Genomic DNA, 18,208 nt, shown 5'->3' on the forward strand with positions numbered 1-18,208 from the left:
ACTCATCAAAAAGTTGGACCCATGGGGAGTCCATAATGGTTTCCGGGGGAAGGCAGGCTCCGACCCCGTAGACCAGGAAGAACGAGGTCCCTCCGGTACCTTGGCTAGCTATCGTCACCGGAGTCTGAGTCTCCGGTGAAAACGTCCTTCAGGATCCCCTTGGGCGACTGATACCCAAGGTCCCGTTCTCCCGCGGCCACCTCGTCGTCGTCAACCCTGTCCTTGCCAGGCCGACGACGAGGTGGGGAGCCATCCCTAGAGGTCTGCTCGTGCCGCTCGCTGACGCGCTTCGCAAGTTCGATGATCTCGTGACACTCCATGGCGCTATGGCGACTGTTGGGGTGTACAGGGCAAGAGCCGTTGTTACCCCTCTGCGGTCGTGGGTGCTTGTTGCGCTCGTTCCGGCCCCAGTCGCAGCTGTGACGACCAGAGCAGTAGACGACGACTTCTCGTGGTCGTGGTTCTTTTTCTTCTTCTTTTTGCCGTCCTGAGCGACGGCATCTGAGCCACCCGTCTGGGCGACCCCAGTCTGTGGTGCCGAGTGCCATGCCCAGCCCCCGGCAGCCCTGACGCACTTGTCGGCCAGAGCGAAGAGTGTGGTGACAGTTTCCACGTCATGTGTGGCTAACTTCTCCAGCATCTTTTCATCACGCACCCCCTGGCGGAAAGCGGTGATGATGGAGGCATCAGAGATACGGGGTATAGTCCCTCGTACCTTGGTGAAGCGGGAGATGAAGGCCCGGAGAGTTTCCCCGGGTTCCTGCCTCACTGCATGGAGGTGAGCCTCCACACCATGCTGTTGGTAAGCGCTGGCAAAGTTCGCTGTGAACCGCGCGCAGAGCTCTTCCCAGGAGTAGATCGATCCTGGGGCAAGGTTCATGAGCCAAGTCCGGGCCGGCCCAGACAAGGCAACGTGGAAGTATGTCGCCATTACGGTGGTGTCTCCACCGGCTGCCGTAATGGCAGTGACGTAAACCTGCATGAATTCCGATGGATTTGTCGTACCGTCGTACTTCTCCGGCAGGTGTGGCCGGAACTTGGACGGCCAGGTCGCCGCGCGGAGATGATCCGTCAGTGCGGCTGTGGCGGAACCACCCGAATTATTTCAGCTTAAGTGCCTAAGTCACGCCTCAGGGGCCGTAACACACTTAAATCGGAATAACCCGTCAGTCCCTCAGATCTAGTCTGATGGAGCCACTTAACCAGGATCAAATTCCACAATCTCACTCGAAGGTGAGTCACGGAAGAAATACAATAAAACAGGAAACCTCAAATTAAGTGTTGAGTTATTACATAGATCGGAGTTTTTGAGTAGCAAATAAGAGTTCAAAAAATAAAATGCAGCGGATAATCGATGTCGTCGGTATCGAGGAAATGGGCAAGGCCTAGCCCACTACTCCTCATGCTCCTCTCCTGCCGGAGAAACATCCCACTCGACCGTCCAACCCGGTGACAGGGTGGTAGGCCAAGTCACACCATCAACCATTTCCTGAATGGTACCTGCAAAAATTATGCCACAAGCAAGGCTGAGTATACTAATACTCAGCTAGACTTAACCGGTGTGAGGAGTCTACTCCTCTACCTCTAGACTATGCAGCTGTTTGGCTGAGGGGTTTGGTTTGCCAAAAGCACTAGCTGTTTCTAAAATCATTTTTTAGCTTTTCAAATTCTATCCTCATTAACTTAGCTAGATTTGCTCCTTCTAAGCATCCATGGTGACAAGCATTTAGTTCAATCAACAAATTATCTCATGTAACCTCATTTCACTTCTTACTCGATGCAGTACAAGGGGTCAAGCAGTCTCATTAGCTGCGAGAAGCAGACGATTCGAATCGAGTTTTAACCTTGCAAGGTAAACCTAAACACACGGCATGTCAGGGTACTCCGACCCCACACATGACAACCGTCTCCATCGATTCCCCGTTCGCGTCCAGGCCTCACCGCCTTGGCATACAATGCTCCACTGACCCCGGCTGCCGCCGTGCAGTGACCGCACTTGTACCCACCATAGCTAGCATGGGAGACCCAGTCTCAGGTCGCATGAGGGATAAAGTCCGCGCCCGGCTTCACTTAGGTACTAGGTTTACCGGTTACCATTTTTCCCGGCATGTACTTAGTACGTTCAAAAGCTTGACTCAGGTATCCACACATTAATCCTTAATTCCTTTTTCCCGTCTCATGGACAAGGCATTCTCCCTGGATCCAAGTCCATAGACTAACATAGATCCCGTTATCAAGATGAATACAATCAATTCCTGACCTCGCGCGAGTGCTAGAAAAATCACTCGACTTCTACCGAGATCCTGATTAGCAAGCAGCTACTCGACCTAGAATACTAGTATTCATCTCAAAAAGGAATCCTAAGTTCATGCAACTAGAGGTTTCAAGCAACTCCTACACTTAAGTGCACATTACAATCCTACAAGCATTAAGTGTAGTAAAGTAGCATATAGTAATACAGTTATGCATATAAACCGGGGCTTGCCTTCAATTGTTGGGGCTGCGGGGAGATCCTCAACAGCAGCCTCGGAAGCTTGCTCCTGGTCCTCCTCTTGGATAGATCCTAGCTCGGGGATGAGCACGTACTCTCTGTCGGCAAGATTACAATCTAATGAATGCAATGCGTAAGATATATGCATGATATGATATGTGCTTTAGAAATTACAACTTTTGACGGTGTATGATCTACTTGAGTTAGATAAAGTTAAACCTTACTTATGTAAGACCTTTGGGTGGTATACTTGGTAAATTGGGTCAAACTTTAGCTAAGGTAAGTGGTAGGTTTATTTTTGGGGTTCCACTGAATTCTTTATAAGCCTTAGTGAGAATTGATAAGTACTCAAGTTAGACTTATTGGGGTGAGGTTTATTTCTTCTTTCCTTTTCTTTTATTCTCTTTAATGTTTTGGAGTGGGTTTGAACTACAAGTTGCTTAAATAAAATTCCAAAAATTCTGTAAACATTACAGTGGCTTGGTACTGGTGTATATTTCTTTGCCTCAAAATTTGGGGGTCAGAAGGTGAATAGTTTTCTCTGGACAAAATTATCAAATTTTAGGGCAGAAGGGGTGCTTTGAATTACAACCATTATTTAACAGTGGGTAATTCTCTAAAACTTATTTTTGCTGGCTTTTAGGTGCTATAAAATGACTTGATACAAATTTCTAGCCATTAATACCTTTCAGTTATTTTACTATGGTTTTCTCAAGTTTCTAGCCAAAGAGGTGCTTTCTACTACCACTATATTTGAAAAATATCAAACAACAGAGTTCTTATTTTTCTTAGTTTTTGTTTTGCGCAAGAGCAATCATTCTGAAGTTTGGCATCTTTTTGCTTAAGGGAAGGGTGGTATGCATTAATTGGATTACATGGCCTTTCTTATAATCTATTAGCAATAGGTATGATTTTGCTCCTTTTTCATGGGTTTGCATTTTTCTCTGGTGGCTTATCTCATTATTGACTTAGCCAAATTTTGGTTGCCCATTATTGCATTATTATGGGTTACTTCATGATTTATTTGGAAAATGCCTCATTATCATGTTAGATTTATTTTCCCTACTTAAAATGTTGGGCTGAGGTGTTCATTATTTTTGCAGTGGGGTTCTGGTGGTTATAAGTCCACTGAATTTTTATTATCAATTTTGGGTCTAGCTTTGTAATTCTAATAATTGATTTCTAGTTCAAATAATGTTAAATAAAACATTTCATTTTAAAACTGATCTGGACTAAAGGTCTCTTTATTTTTCCTAGGTTCTTTGTTACTTAAGCAAACTAGGAAAAATAATTTCACTCATTGTTCATTAATTTCTAATGCCTTTCTGATTTTTCCTAAGTTTTGGGCAAAGTAGCTTTAAATGAATATTACACTATATTCTTCAATACTGGGGTTCCTGCTATTTTTAAACAATGTCTAAATGAGGTTTGAATACCTACAAATTTTCTTAGATTCAGTACAGAAGAAAAACTAATTTTCCTTAATTAAACAAGGTTTGGCCAGTTTCTTTTTTTAATTTTAAACTCTAAAATCCAGAAAAGAAAGCATAGGGTTTATCATTTTTAAATGATAGTTCATAATATTTAGGATCTAGCAAAATTAGTTTGACAACTTTTGATTAAGAATTCATCAAGTTATGGATTTTCTAAGTTCTCTGGTTATTTAAAAAGATTAACAGAATTGATTAAAATGGAAAACCACTTTGCACTAGGGTCCCTGGCGGGTGTTTTAAGTTTTCTTCACGGATCAGTCCCTAGGCTACTATTCACATGAGTCACTGACGTTACAGAAAACCCCTCGGGTTCTTCTAATCCTAACCCGAGGTCCTTCTCCTAACTTAAACAGTAACCGCGGCGGAAGAAAGGGCGGAGGGGCTTACCGGCGGCGAGATTGCTCCGGTGAGGTGGTCGAGGATGTAGGGGAGGTCTCGGGGATCACAGTGATGTGCGGGTCGCCGTCGGGGATGGTCGGAGTCGGCCGGTCCACGTGCGCAGGCGGGGATGCTCGTCGGCGGCGAGGAGTCCGGCCTGCTCACGGCGAGATAGTTCAATTGAACGGGTCAGAGAGCTTCACCAGGGAACAAGGAAGGGGTGTGCGCGAGGAATTGAAGAATGGCTCACCGGAGAGCTTGGTCCACGCGCGCAGGCGGGCGACCGAAGTCCGGTGAAGTCGATCTCGGGCTTCCGGTGAAGTCCGGCCTGGTCCGAGGGCTTGGAAAGCTTCACGGGCCACTGGCGGAGCTAGCCAAAGCACTGGCTCGACTTGGGGGTGGCTGGGGTGGGCTGGCCACGGTGGCCGAAGCTCTGGCGGCAATGGCGGGCGGAAATGAGCTCGCCGGAGCTAAGGAGGGGTGGCTGGCCGGTGATGGTGAGCGTGGGGTGAAGTGAGGCGCGCCCGGGGAGGCTTTATAGGCGCGGGCGAGCACGGCCGAGGGTGGGGCTTCTGACAAGCGCTCGGGGCGTGCGCGGCGAACGCCAGTGCGCGCTCTAGCGCCTGGCACAGCGTCGAGCACGAGGCAGCGCAGAGAGAGGTCGAGTTCAAGTGTGGATTGGCCCCAAATCTTTGAGATTATGGCCATGATCCCGTTGAGAGATCTCTTCCTCTCAGGTTCCTTTGTCGTTTGTGTGTGGAGGCTAGCAGGTTTTGCTGACTGGATTAAGAGATAGAGAGGGGAGAAATCCTGTTTGTCTCACTGCCACACACAGGGAGAAGATCTCTGGTTTGACATGTCCAAGGCACGCGTCCCAATGCCATCTCCTGGCACACGACAGAGGGGTTAGTTAGGCACATTTTTGTTAATGGGGCCATTAGGATTCAAGTTAAGGATCAAGGTGAACATGCTTGATCTTTGGCTCAAGGTCTGAATTTCAGAATTCTGAATTTCAGAATTCCCATTAAGTCCCCACATGAGAAGCTTGATTTGGGGTTTTATTTGAGTTATTTTGGCCAAGCTTTCTCAACCTTTCTTGTTGCTTAATAAATATACTTCAATGTTTATAATTGGCTCAAGCCATGATTTTTAATTTTTCATATCCTTTTCCCTATTTTCTTTAATTTTGCTCATGGGGCTCACTTAGGGTTTTTATTAGGGTTGCAACATTATTACCTTTTTGAAAGACCCATTTGTTTTGATCATGATACTTTTAGGTATATGCTTGGTGGATTCTTTACTCTTAAGTCAATTTGATGCTCATGCTTAATTTGGTTCACATAAAATGATGGTTCTTGGTTTGGCATTTTGAGAGAAACCCTAGGTGACACTGGGGTGTCACAGCCTTCCCCCCTTAAAGGAATCTCGTCCCGAGATTCGGGCCAGAGTCCTCCCAGGGTGAAGTGAAGGGTGAGACTTAAAGGAAATGGGTGATTATTGTCATTATTAGGGTAAATCTACTCTTCGAATGTCATTCTCTTTGCAACTTCAGAAGGAAGCCCTTTTTAAGTTTTACTTCATAGTTACTTCATTCTGAATTAAGATCATATTTTTGAAAATTAGATTCGAAGGGCAGGAGGAGGGGGTTGGGTGTGATTACGTACTAGCTTCCTTAGGTAGGCAATCGGGGAAGTTGGATCTCAAGAATTCCTCGGTTTCCCAAGTAGCTTCTTCCTCTGAGTGATTACTCCACTGGACCTTGTACATCTTGATCAATTTAGCCCGAGTTGATCTTTCTTTGCAATCCAGAATCTTGGAGGGGTACTCTTGGTATGATAGATCTGGCTCTATCTCCAATTCTGGCTCTGCTATGATCTCGGTCGGCAATCGAACACACCTTTTCAGCTGAGATACATGGAATACACTGTGAATGGCAGACATCTTTGAAGGTAACTTCAGCTTATATGCCACGGGTCCACATGCTTCTATGATCTCATAAGGTCCAATGTAACAAGGGGCTAGCTTGCCTTTGATCCCAAACCTCTGCACTCCCTTGGTGGGTGATACCTTGAGGTATACAAAACTTCCCACCTCGAACTGGAGAGGTTTCCTTCTTCTATCATGGTAACTCTTATGCCTGGCCTGAGCAGCTTCTAGATTCTTCCTGATTAGTTTGACCTTCCTTTCGGCTTCAGTCACTAAGTCAGGTCCAAAAACTTCTCTTTCTCCAGGTTGAGACCAATTGAGTGGTGTCCTGCACCTTCTTCCATAGAGAGCTTCAAAAGGTGCCATCCTTAGGCTGGATTGATAACTATTGTTATAAGCAAACTCTGCCAAGGAGAGGTGCTTATCCCAGTTCTTGCCACAATCGATTGCACAAGCTCTCAGCATATCCTCCAGGATTTGGTTTACCCTTTCCGTCTGACCATCAGTCTGTGGGTGGTAAGCTGAACTCCTGATTAGCTTGGTTCCCAAAGACTCTTGCAATTGTTCCCAAAATCTGGCAACAAATTGGGCTCCTCGGTCAGAAACAATGGTCCGAGGTAATCCGTGCAAACACACGATCCGGTCAATATACAATTATGTATACTTCTGAGCCTTATCAGTGGTGTGCACAGGAAGAAAATGTGCCACTTTCGTCAGTCGGTCCACAATAACCCAAATCGAATCATGATGACGAGAGGTGTTGGGCAGACCCATAATGAAATCCATGCTGATGTCATCCCACTTCCACGAAGGTATAGACAGGGGTTGCAAAGCTCCAGCTGATTTCAAGTGGCTTGCCTTTATCCTCTGACAGGTGTCACATTCCGATACATACTGGGCTATCTCCCTCTTCATTCTGGTCCACCAATACAAAGGCTTCAGGTCATGGTACATCTTAGTGCTTCCCGGATGCATAGAGAATTTGGAGAGATGAGCCTCATCCAAAATTTTCCTCTTGAGGTCCTGGTCTTTAGGAATCACCAATCTGCTTTTGAACCATAACACACCCTTTTCATCTTGGCGGAAACAATTATACTTCTCGACCTTCTGATGGAGATTCTTCTTGATAATCTGCACTCCCTTGTCACTGAGCTAGGCCATGATAATCTGGTCTTGCAAAGCTGGCTCAACAGAAATGTGAGACAAAGAACCAGAAGGAATCACTTCAATTTGCATCTTGCTCAACTCATCACACAAGGTGTTAATGCGAGAATCCATCAGAATACAATTGCATTGCAACTTCCGAGTCAAGGCATCTGCTACCACATTAGCTTTTCCTGGGTGATAATGTACCTCCAGGTCATAATCCTTGATCAGCTCTAGCCATCTTCTCTGCCTCATGTTGAGATCAGCCTGAGTAAAGATGTACTTAAGGCTCTTATGATCAGTGAAGATGTTGCAGTGGGTTCCCATTAGATAGTGCCTCCACATTTTTAATGCATGAACCACTGCTGCCAACTCGAGGTCATGAGTGGGATAGTTTTGCTCATGAGGCATGAGTGCTCTTGAGGCATAAGCGATGACTCGGTTGTCTTGCATCAAGACACAACCTAGCTCGGTGCCAGAGGCGTCGCAATATACATCAAAAGGCTTGCTGTTGTCGGGTTGCGCCAATACTGGTGCTGTGGTCAGATGCTGCCTTAATGCATGGAAGGCATCTTCGCATTTCTGACTCCAAACAAATTTGGCTTCTTTCTTCAGCAACTCAGTTATAGGCTTTGCAATTCGAGAGAAATCCGAAATAAATCTTCGGTAATAACCAGCTAATCCCAGAAAACTCCAAATCTGACGGACAGTTGTTGGTGGCTTCCAGTTCATCACCTCTTGCACTTTATCAGGATCGACAACTATTCCAGCCTGAGAGATAGTGTGACCCAAGAATTTGATTTCCTTTAGCCAAAAATCACACTTGGATAACTTGGCATAAAGGTGGTGCTCTCGCAGACGTTGAAGCACTACATGCAAATGCCCGGCATGTTCTTCTTCGTTCTTAGAGTACACCAAGATATCATCGATGAACACCACTACGAACTTGTCCAATTTAGGCATGAAAACAAAATTCATCAGGTACATGAAATATGCTGGTGCATTTGTCAGCCCGAATGACATCACCAAAAATTCATATAGCCCATATCTGGTTGAGAATACCGTCTTCGGAATATCACTTGCTCGTATCTTGATCTGATGGTAGCCAGAGCGAAGGTCTATTTTGGAAAACACCTTGGCCCCGACCAACTGGTCAAAAAGAACATCAATACGAGGCAAAGGATACTTGTTCTTGATAGTTACCGCATTAAGAGGGCGGTAATCTATACACGGCCTCAAGTTTTCATCCTTCTTTTTCACAAACAGTGCTGGACATCCCCAAGGCGAAGTACTTGGGCGAATAAATCCCTTATCCAGCAACTCCTGCAATTGCTTCTTCAATCTGCCAACTCAGCGGGTGGCATTCGGTAGGGCCTCTTGGAAATTGGTGTCGTTCCCGGTTGCAACTCGATGGCGAATTCAATATCCCGGTCTGGTGGCATTCCCGGCAATTCATCAGGGAAGACATCCGCATACTCACAGACTATTGGGATCTTCTTCAGAGGTAACTCTGTCATAGAGAAAGCACATGACTGAGTAGAACCTTGACTAGGCAAAATTAAGGTGAAGTTCCCGCAGAACGGAGAATTAACTTCCACGGTACGGCTGTCTACATCAAGCACAACTTGGTGCAAGGTCATCCAATTTGCTCCTAGAACAATGTCCACATTTTCCAAACCCAACACAAGAAGAGTGGTTTTGACAATGTGGCTTCCCAGTTGAATAGGCACACTTTGGTTTAATTGATTAGTTGAAATTTTACCCCCAGGTGTGACTATCATAAATGACCCTTTTGAGTGAGAGAATGGCAGTTCACATTTAGCACTGAACTTCTGGCTAATGGAACTATGAGATGCACCAGAATCAAACAGAATTAAAGCAGGTTGATTATAAACTGAAAAGATACCGGTCATGATGGGAGCTCCCTTAGGTACTTCCTCCAGAGTAGTGAAGTTGAGCTTCCCTTGCCTGACCTGTACCTTCTGCTTTCTTCCCTTGTCTTGATTTGGTGCTGGCATCTGCCTCTGCTAGTTCCTAGGACAATTCTTGGCATAGTGGCCCACATTGCCACAAGTGAAACACTTGTTCCCATTGCCCTGGCGGAACTGCTGCTGCTGCGGAGGTTGATTGTTCCTTGGGGCGGGAGCTGGAAAGCGGTTGGGTGCCAGCTGCTGCTGCTGCTGAGGTGGCCTGATCACCCATCTGCCTGCCTGCTGCTGGAAACCCCTGCTCTGATTGTGAGAAACAATCCGGAACCTCTGAGCCTGAGCGGATGGTGCTGCCATTGGTGCCTTTCTCTTCTTCTCTGCCCGGTGAGCTACAATGCAATCCTCCTGGGAGATGGCCATGTTGACCAACTCATTGAAGCTATCAGCCTGGACAGTGTTGAGTCGTTCCCGCAGCTTGGTGTTAAGACCCCTGCGGAAGCGGTCTCTCTTCTTTTCATCAGAATTAGCATGGTACCCTGCATAATGGCATAAGTCGTTGAAGGCTTGCGCATACTGCAGTACCGTGCGGGTTCCTTGATTAAGGGCCAGAAATTCATTCAACTTCCGATCAAGAATACCAGCTGGGATGTGGTGTCCTCTGAAGGCAGTCTTGAATTCCTCCCAAGACACTTCACGATCAGCGGGGAGCATAGCACGGAAGTGGTCCCACCAAGTCCGAGCAGGGCCGCGAAGCTGCTGTGCGGCGAAGCGAGCCTTGGCCTCATCAGGGCAGTCTCCCGTGAGGAGGGGAAACTTGGACTCGACGACGCGAAGCCACACGTCGGCGTCCAACGGATCCTCTGCCTTGGTGAACAAGGGCGGCTGCATGCTCAGAAACTCCTGGTAAGTTGCCATTGCCGGAGGTCGCTGATGTTGGCCTCCACCATGCTGCTAGGGGTGAGGCTGGCGCTGCAAGAGCTGTCGCAGAATCTCATTCTGCTGGGCCATCAGCTCCTGCACTGTGGGAGCTGGAGGAGGTGGCAGGGGAACCTGCTCGTTATGCCCGCGACACTGCCTAGCTGCCATCTGAAAACAGAGATTGTCGCCATTGTTATCCCAACTCACAGTTTCGAACGACAAGATATCATCTCATATGGAAGGAAAAATGCCATAATCATAATATTAGGTTCGAAATGAAGATAACATGGTGACAACATCCCACAGATTTCAAAGGTTCACAGGGTTACATCAATTAGGGGAAAGTACCCACAAGCCTAGTCCAAAATCTGATATTAGCTAAGCTCACATAGGTTTCTATCCGCCTAATGGTGCCGAAGTGACTGCTTAGCCCTGAGCGGTGGAAGCGACACTGGATACGGGTGAAGGAGGCATCGCGGAGGTAGTCCCATGGGCATCAGGGGCTGGTCCTAGCTCCTCAGGAGCCTCTTCTCCCTCGCTTCCGGCTTCATTGGCCTCCATCTCCAGGTGGTGCATGTACAAGTGGTCATTTGCTTCTTCGAGTTCCCTCTGCACATCGTGAAGCTGGTTCTCCAAGACATCAATAGTGTTGTCTCAGATCTCCACCTGCTGCTCCAAGGTGGTGATGCGCTGGCTCAGCCTCTCCACCTGCAGATCCTTCTCCACCAACTCGGTGGATAGATCGACCACAAAATCTTCTTGACTGTCGAGAGTGAGCTTGGCAGTTTGAGCGGTGTTAGCAAGGAGTGCCATAGCATCGCTCTGAAGGGCCTGAAGGCGGTACAGCGCACTCATGCACTGAACGGTGACCCTCCCAACCAAGTTAGGATACATCGCCCACACATCCTTTACATGGCTCACGCGGTTACACCACATGGGATCATCCTTCTTCTCAGCAGGGAAGAGTCCCAAGGGGTGCATCACCATCTCCAGGGGATGGTAGCCACAGAAAGTCGTCAGAGTCTTCATGGCTGTCGCTTCAACGGTGTCGTCCGTCCTGAGTCCAATTGTCTCAGAATCAAGAGAACGCCAACCCGGCTGAAGGAGATGAGCCTCCAAAGTCAGCCAGACCCGACAACGAGGTACCCGATGCTCCTCATACAACTGCACCGTGTACAAAGGGGGCGTAGGGTAACCGGCGGAGTTAAGCACTTCCCACAAGATGGAAGGAAAGCCATCACGAGAAAGGAAGTCAGAACTGAAATGAGTGTCTCCTCCACTGGCGGGGGTGGGTGAATTCATCTGCGAAAGGGAATCAAAGGTAAAGATTATGGTGGAAGGAAAAAGAAAAAGAGAGCCTGGATGGTTCTAAAGAAAGTGGGTTAGCTCAAGTTTTTAATTCCTCTTTGTGTTCATAATGCATGCATGCTGGAAGTAACGTTGCCTCTCCAAAAATAGGGTGCTTTCTAGGGCATCCTTAGAAATATAAGTACGGGCCCACGGGGCCTAATTAGTTAGCCACCTATTTCTCCCTCTATGCCTAAGGCCTTTCGTCCTAGGTCTAGCGGTCTAGTCCTGACGATCTGTAGCAGTTTCTAGGCAAGTTTTAGATTTTGAAAATTGGTATTCAGGTTTTACTGTCCTTCTCTGTGGTGGAATTTGCTCCGATACCAGCTGTGGCGGAACCACCCGAATTATTCCAGCTTAAGTGCCTAAGTCACGCCTCAGGGGCCGTAACACACTTAAATCGGAATAACACGTCAGTCCCTCAGATCTAGTCTGATGGAGCCACTTAACCAGGATCAAATTCCACAATCTCACTCGAAGGTGAGTCACGGAAGAAATACAATAAAACAGGAAACCTCAAATTAAGTGCTGAGTTATTACATAGATTGGAGTTTTTGAGTAGCAAATAAGAGTTCACAAAATAAAATGCAGCGGATAATCGATGCCGTCGGTATCGAGGAAATGGGCAAGGCCTAGCCCACTACTCCTCGTGCTCCTCTCCTGCCGGAGCAACATCCCACTCGACCGTCCAACCCGGTGACAGGGTGGTAGGCCAAGTCACACCATCAACCATTTCCTGAATGGTACCTGCAAAAATTATGACACAAGCAAGGCTGAGTATACTAATACTCAGCTAGACTTAACCGGTGTGAGGAGTCTACTCCTCTACCTCTAGACTATGCAGCTGTTTGGCTGAGGGGTTTGGTTTGCCAAAAGCACTAGCTGTTTCTAAAATCAATTTTTAGCTTTTCAAATTCTATCCTCATTAACTTAGCTAGATTTGCTCCTTCTAAGCACCCATGGTGACAAGCATTTAGTTCAATCAACAAATTATCTCATGTAACCTCATTTCACTTCTTATTCGATGCAGTACAAGGGGTCAAGCAGTCTCATTAGCTGCGAGAAGCAGACGATTCGAATCGAGTTTTAACCTTGCAAGGTAAACCTAAACACACGGCATGTCAGGGTACTCCGACCCCACACATGACAACCGTCCCCATCGATTCCCCGTTTGCGTCCAGGCCACACCGCCTTGGCATACAATGCTCCACTGACCCCGGCTGCCGCCGTGCAGTGACCGCACTTGTACCCACCATAGCTAGCATGGGAGACCCAGTCTCAGGTCGCATGAGGGATAAAGTCCGCGCCCGGCTTCACTTAGGTACTAGGTTTACCGGTTACCATTTTTCCCGGCATGTGCTTAGTACGTACAAAAGCTTGACTCAGGTATCCACACATTAATCCTTAATTCCTTTTTCCCGTCTCATGGACAAGGCATCCTCCCTGGATCCAAGTCCATAGACTAACATAGATCCCGTTATCAAGATGAATACAATCAATTCCTGACCTCGCGCGAGTGCTAGAAAAATCACTCGACTTCTACCGAGATCCTGATTAGCAAGCAGCTACTCGACCTAGCATACTAGTATTCATCTCAAAAAGGAATCCTAAGTTCATGCAACTAGAGGTTTCAAGCAACTCCTACACTTAAGTGCACATTACAATCCTACAAGCATTAAGTGTAGTAAAGTAGCATATAGTAATACGGTTATGCATATAAACCGGGGCTTGCCTTCAATTGCTGGGGCTGCGGGGAGATCCTCAACAGCAGCCTCGGAAGCTTGCTCCTGGTCCTCCTCTTGGACAGATCCTAGCTCGGGGATGAGCACGTACTCTCCATCGGCAAGATTACAATCTAATGAATGCAATGCATAAGATATATGCATGATATGATATGTGCTTTAGAAATTACAACTTTTGACGGTGTATGATCTACTTGAGTTAGATAAAGTTAAACCTTACTTATGTAAGACCTTTGGGTGGTATATTTGGTAAATTGGGTCAAACTTTAGCTAAGGTAAGTGGTAGGTTTATTTTTGGGGTTCCACTGAATTTTTTCTAAGCCTTAGTGAGAATTGATAAGTACTCAAGTTAGACTTATTGGGGTGAGGTTTATTTCTTCTTTCCTTTTCTTTTATTCTCTTTAATGTTTTGGAGTGGGTTTGAACTACAAGTTGCTTAAATAAAATTCCAAAAATTCTGTAAAAATTACAGTGGCTTGGTACTGGTGTATATTTCTTTGCCGCAAAATTTGGGGGTCAGAAGGTGAATAGTTTTCTCTGGACAAAATTATCAAATTTTAGGGCAGAAGGGGTGCTTTGAATTACAACCATTATTTAACTGTGGGTAATTCTCTAAAACTTATTTTTGCTGGCTTTTAGGTGCTATAAAATGACTTGATACAAATTTCTAGCCATTAATACCTTTTAGTTATTTTACTATGGTTTTCTCAAGTTTCTAGCCAAAGAGGTGCTTTCTACTACCACTATATTTGAAAAATATCAAACAACAAAGTTCTTATTTTTCTTAGTTTTTGTTTTGCGCAAGAGCAATCATTCTGAAGTTTGGCATCTTTTTGCTTAAGGGAAGGGTGGTATGCATTAATTGGATTACATGGCCTTTCTTATAATCTATTAGCAATAGGTATGATTTTGCTCCTTTTTCATGGGTTTGCATTTTTCTAATGCCTTTCTGATTTTTCCTAAGTTTTGGGCAAAGTTGCTTTAAATGAATATCTACACTATATTCTTCAATACTGGGGTTCCTACTATTTTTAAACAGTGTCTAAATGAGGTTTGAATACCTACAGATTTTCTTAGGTTCAGTACAGAAGAAAAACTAATTTTCCTTAATTAAACAAGGTTTGGCCAGTTTCTGTTTTTAATTTTAAACTCTAAAATCCAGAACAGAAAGCAAAGGGTTTATCATTTTTAAATGATAGTTCATAATATTTAGGATCTAGCAAAATTAGTTTGACAACTTTTGATTAAGAATTCATCAAGTTATGGATTTTCTAAGTTCTCTGGTTATTTCAAAAGATTAACAGAATTGATTAAAATTGAAAACCACTTTGCACTAGGGTCCCTGGCGGGTGTTTTAAGTTTTCTTCACGGATCAGTCCCTGGGCTACTATTCACATGAGTCACTGACGTTACAGAAAACCCCTCGGGTTCTTCTAATCCTAACCCGAGGTCCTTCTCCTAACTTAAACAGTAACCGCGGCGGAAGAAAGGGCGGAGGGGCTTACCGGCGGCGAGATTGCTCCGGTGAGGTGGTCGATGATGTAGGGGAGGTCTCGGGGATCACAACGATGTGCGGGTCGCCGTCGGGGATGGTCGGAGTCGGTCAGTCCACGTGCGCAGGCGGGGATGCTCGTCGGCGGCGAGGAGTCCGGCCTGCTCACGGCGAGATAGTTCAATTGAACGGGTCAGAGAGCTTCACCAGGGAACAAGGAAGGGGTGTGCGCGAGGAATTGAACAATGGCTCACCGGAGAGCTTGGTCCACGCGCGCAGGCGGGCGATCGAAGTCCGGTGAAGTCGATCTCGGGCTTCCGGTGAAGTCTGGCCTGGTCCGAGGGCTTGGAAAGCTTCACGGGCCACTGGCGGAGCTAGCCGAAGCACTGGCTCGACTTGGGGGTGGCTGGGGTGGGCTGGCCACAGTGGTCGAAGCTCTGGCGGCAATGGCGGGCGGAAATGAGCTCGCCGGAGCTAAGGAGGGGTGGCTGGCCGGTGATGGTGAGCGCGGGGTGAAGTGAGGCGCGCCCGGGGAGGCTTTATAGGCGCGGGCGAGCACGGCCGAGGGCGGGGCTTCTGACAAGCGCTCGGGGCATGCGCGGCGAACGCCAGTGCGCGCTCTAGCGCCTGGCACAGCGTCGAGCACGAGGCAGCACAGAGAGAGGTCGAGTTCAAGCGCGGATTGGCCCCAAATCTTTGAGATTATGGCCATGATCCTGTTGAGAGATCTCTTCCTCTCAAGTTCCTTTGTCGTTTGTGTGTGGAGGCTAGCAGGTTTTGCTGACTGGATTAAGAGATAGAGAGGGGAGAAATCCTGTTTGTCTCACTGCCACACACAGGGAGAAGATCTCTGGTTTGACGTGTCCAAGGCACGCGTCCCAATGCCATCTCCTGGCACACGATAGAGGGGTTAGTTAGGCACATTTTTGTTAATGGGGCCATTAGGATTCGAGTTAAGGATCAAGGTGAACATGCTTGATCTTTGGCTCAAGGTCTGAATTTCAGAATTCTGAATTTCAGAATTCCCATTAAGTCCCCACATGAGAAGCTTGATTTGGGGTTTTATTTGAGTTATTTTGGCCAAGCTTTCTCAACCTTTCTTGTTGCTTAATAAATATACTTCAATGTTTATAATTGGCTCAAGCCATGATTTTTAATTTTTCATATCCTTTTCCCTATTTTCTTTAATTTTGCTCATGGGGCTCACTTAGGGTTTTTATTAGGGTTGCAACATTATTACCTTTTTGAAAGACTCATTTGTTTTGATCATGATACTTTTAGGTATATGCTTGGTGGATTCTTTACTCTTAAGTCAATTTGATGCTCATGCTTAATTTGGTTCACATAAAATGATGGTTCTTGGTTTGGCATTTTGAGAGAAACCCTAGGTGACACTAGGGTGTCACAGCGGCGCAGCCCACGCTGGCCAATGGGACACCCGCTTGGGTCCAGGCGCCCATTGGGGTCTGAGGTGGTACCGCAGCAAAGTCGTAGTCGAGGTTGCGACCCTCGACGTTCTGTCGGCGCTCTCGCGCCCTCTCTAGAGAGACACGGGCATCCTCGCTCGCACGCCTGCGGTTGAGTTCTGCCCGCAGGTCATTAGACCTCTCCAGAGAGACTGGAGCGTCCTCTCTCGCACGCCGGCGGTTGAGCTCCGCCCGCAGGTCCTCAGTCGGCACAGACGCCGACGCCTCATGTTGACGTCGGGATGACCGAGGCCTAGGCCTGGTTGAGCCAGAGTGTGCCATGCCGAGTAGGCGGTCGACGTCGTCGCGCCACTGCTTCATGGCCCCCGGCGAGGCCGTGGAGCTAGGAGGGTGGCACAGTAGCTCTCTGGCCACAGACAGTGCCCCAGGCACAACCCTTGTCGCCCTAGACGTTTGCGCGGGAGTGTGCTGCCGCGCCGAGTGCACAGGAACAGCTGCACCAGGCGCAGGGAGATTGATGGCCCGCGGTGTGGAAGAGGCAGCCGCCTCCTCCACTATGAAGTCCTCGGGCATGAAATCATGGTGCTCAATGATGTGCACCATGATGTCGAGCAGGAAAACAAGCAAAAACCTAATGCCTAAGCCCCTACCTGGCGTGCCAAATGTCAGAGAGGGAATTCTCCGGCCGGGTGGCGAAACGCACCCGCCCTAAATCCTAAGATGAGGAGGGGCCTAAGCGTTTTGCCTGCTAGCTAGATGGACGATGAACACAAGAACACACAAGGGTTTAGAGTGGTTCGGACCACTGGGGCGTAATACCCTACTCCACTGTGTGCTATATTGAGCTTGAGAGCTTGTATGAACTTGTGAGTCTGAGTGTCTAAGTGAGCTTGAGCCTAAGTTGGGTCTGAGAGAACTTGTCCTGTAACGTTGTGTGCCCTCCCTATTATAGCTCAAGGGAGGCACGTACAAGAATGCTAAGCCCTGACATGTGGGCCCAGGGGCAAAACGAAAGGAAGTTACTAACGCCTGCAACGCCCGGGCGATCTCCGAGCGCCATAATGTCCGTAGTGCACATAGTATTGATACGCTGTTGCTCCTTCCTTGGTACGCGCGAGTCATGATGAGTGTAGCGCATGCGGCAGCATGGGCGTCTGTAAGACGGCCTGGTCGCCGCCCGTCAGCGGAGTGGGCAGGGCTCAATAAATGCTGAGGTGGCACATTGCCTACCAGTGAAGTGGACAGGGCTCATTAAATGCTGAGGCGACACATCGCCTGCCAGTGGAGTGGACAGGCGGCGCGCCTTATCCGCAATAAATGCAGCGGTCGCGTGGCCTAGAGGCCTTACGTCAGGCTCCACCCGCTGGCTTACGTCACGGGCAGTAGGCCGCGTGGCAGCATCGGGTCTCCGCCTGAGCGGGGAGCAGTCGAGCAGAAGCGCACGCGGTACGGTCCGGACACGCGTCAGCACCGGACCCCCGCCTGACCTTGATTAAGGCCTAGGTATTCTTTGTCTCGGAATCCCGGGACCCCGCTGTGAGTGGCCCGGACCACACACAGAGAGGTCTGGGACCCGTCCTGGGGGTCCGGTTTGTACCCGCGGAGGTCCTGGACCCTGCCCGGAGGTCCGGTCCGTATGTGCAGGGGTCCAACACTTTCTCATGGGGTCCGGACCCATCGTTGATACCTTGGAGGATATTATCTTCTCTGGCCACGTGGCGACCCTGGAGTCGTCCACGTGGTGGGGTCGAGTGCTATTCACCACGCGACTAGAGATAGTCGCGCGGGCACCGCGTCTTCATACTGTAGTAAGGGGTACCCCTGTTTCAGGGTACCGACAATCACTTAGACCCTGCAAGGATTGCCACACAATTAGGTGTCTCTTGCAAGCTTTACAAGTCACTTGAGAGTTTAGAAGGA

Source organism: Zea mays, chromosome 6 (genome assembly GCF_902167145.1).
Source record: "Zea mays cultivar B73 chromosome 6, Zm-B73-REFERENCE-NAM-5.0, whole genome shotgun sequence".
Classification (NCBI taxonomy): Eukaryota; Viridiplantae; Streptophyta; class Magnoliopsida; order Poales; family Poaceae; genus Zea; species Zea mays.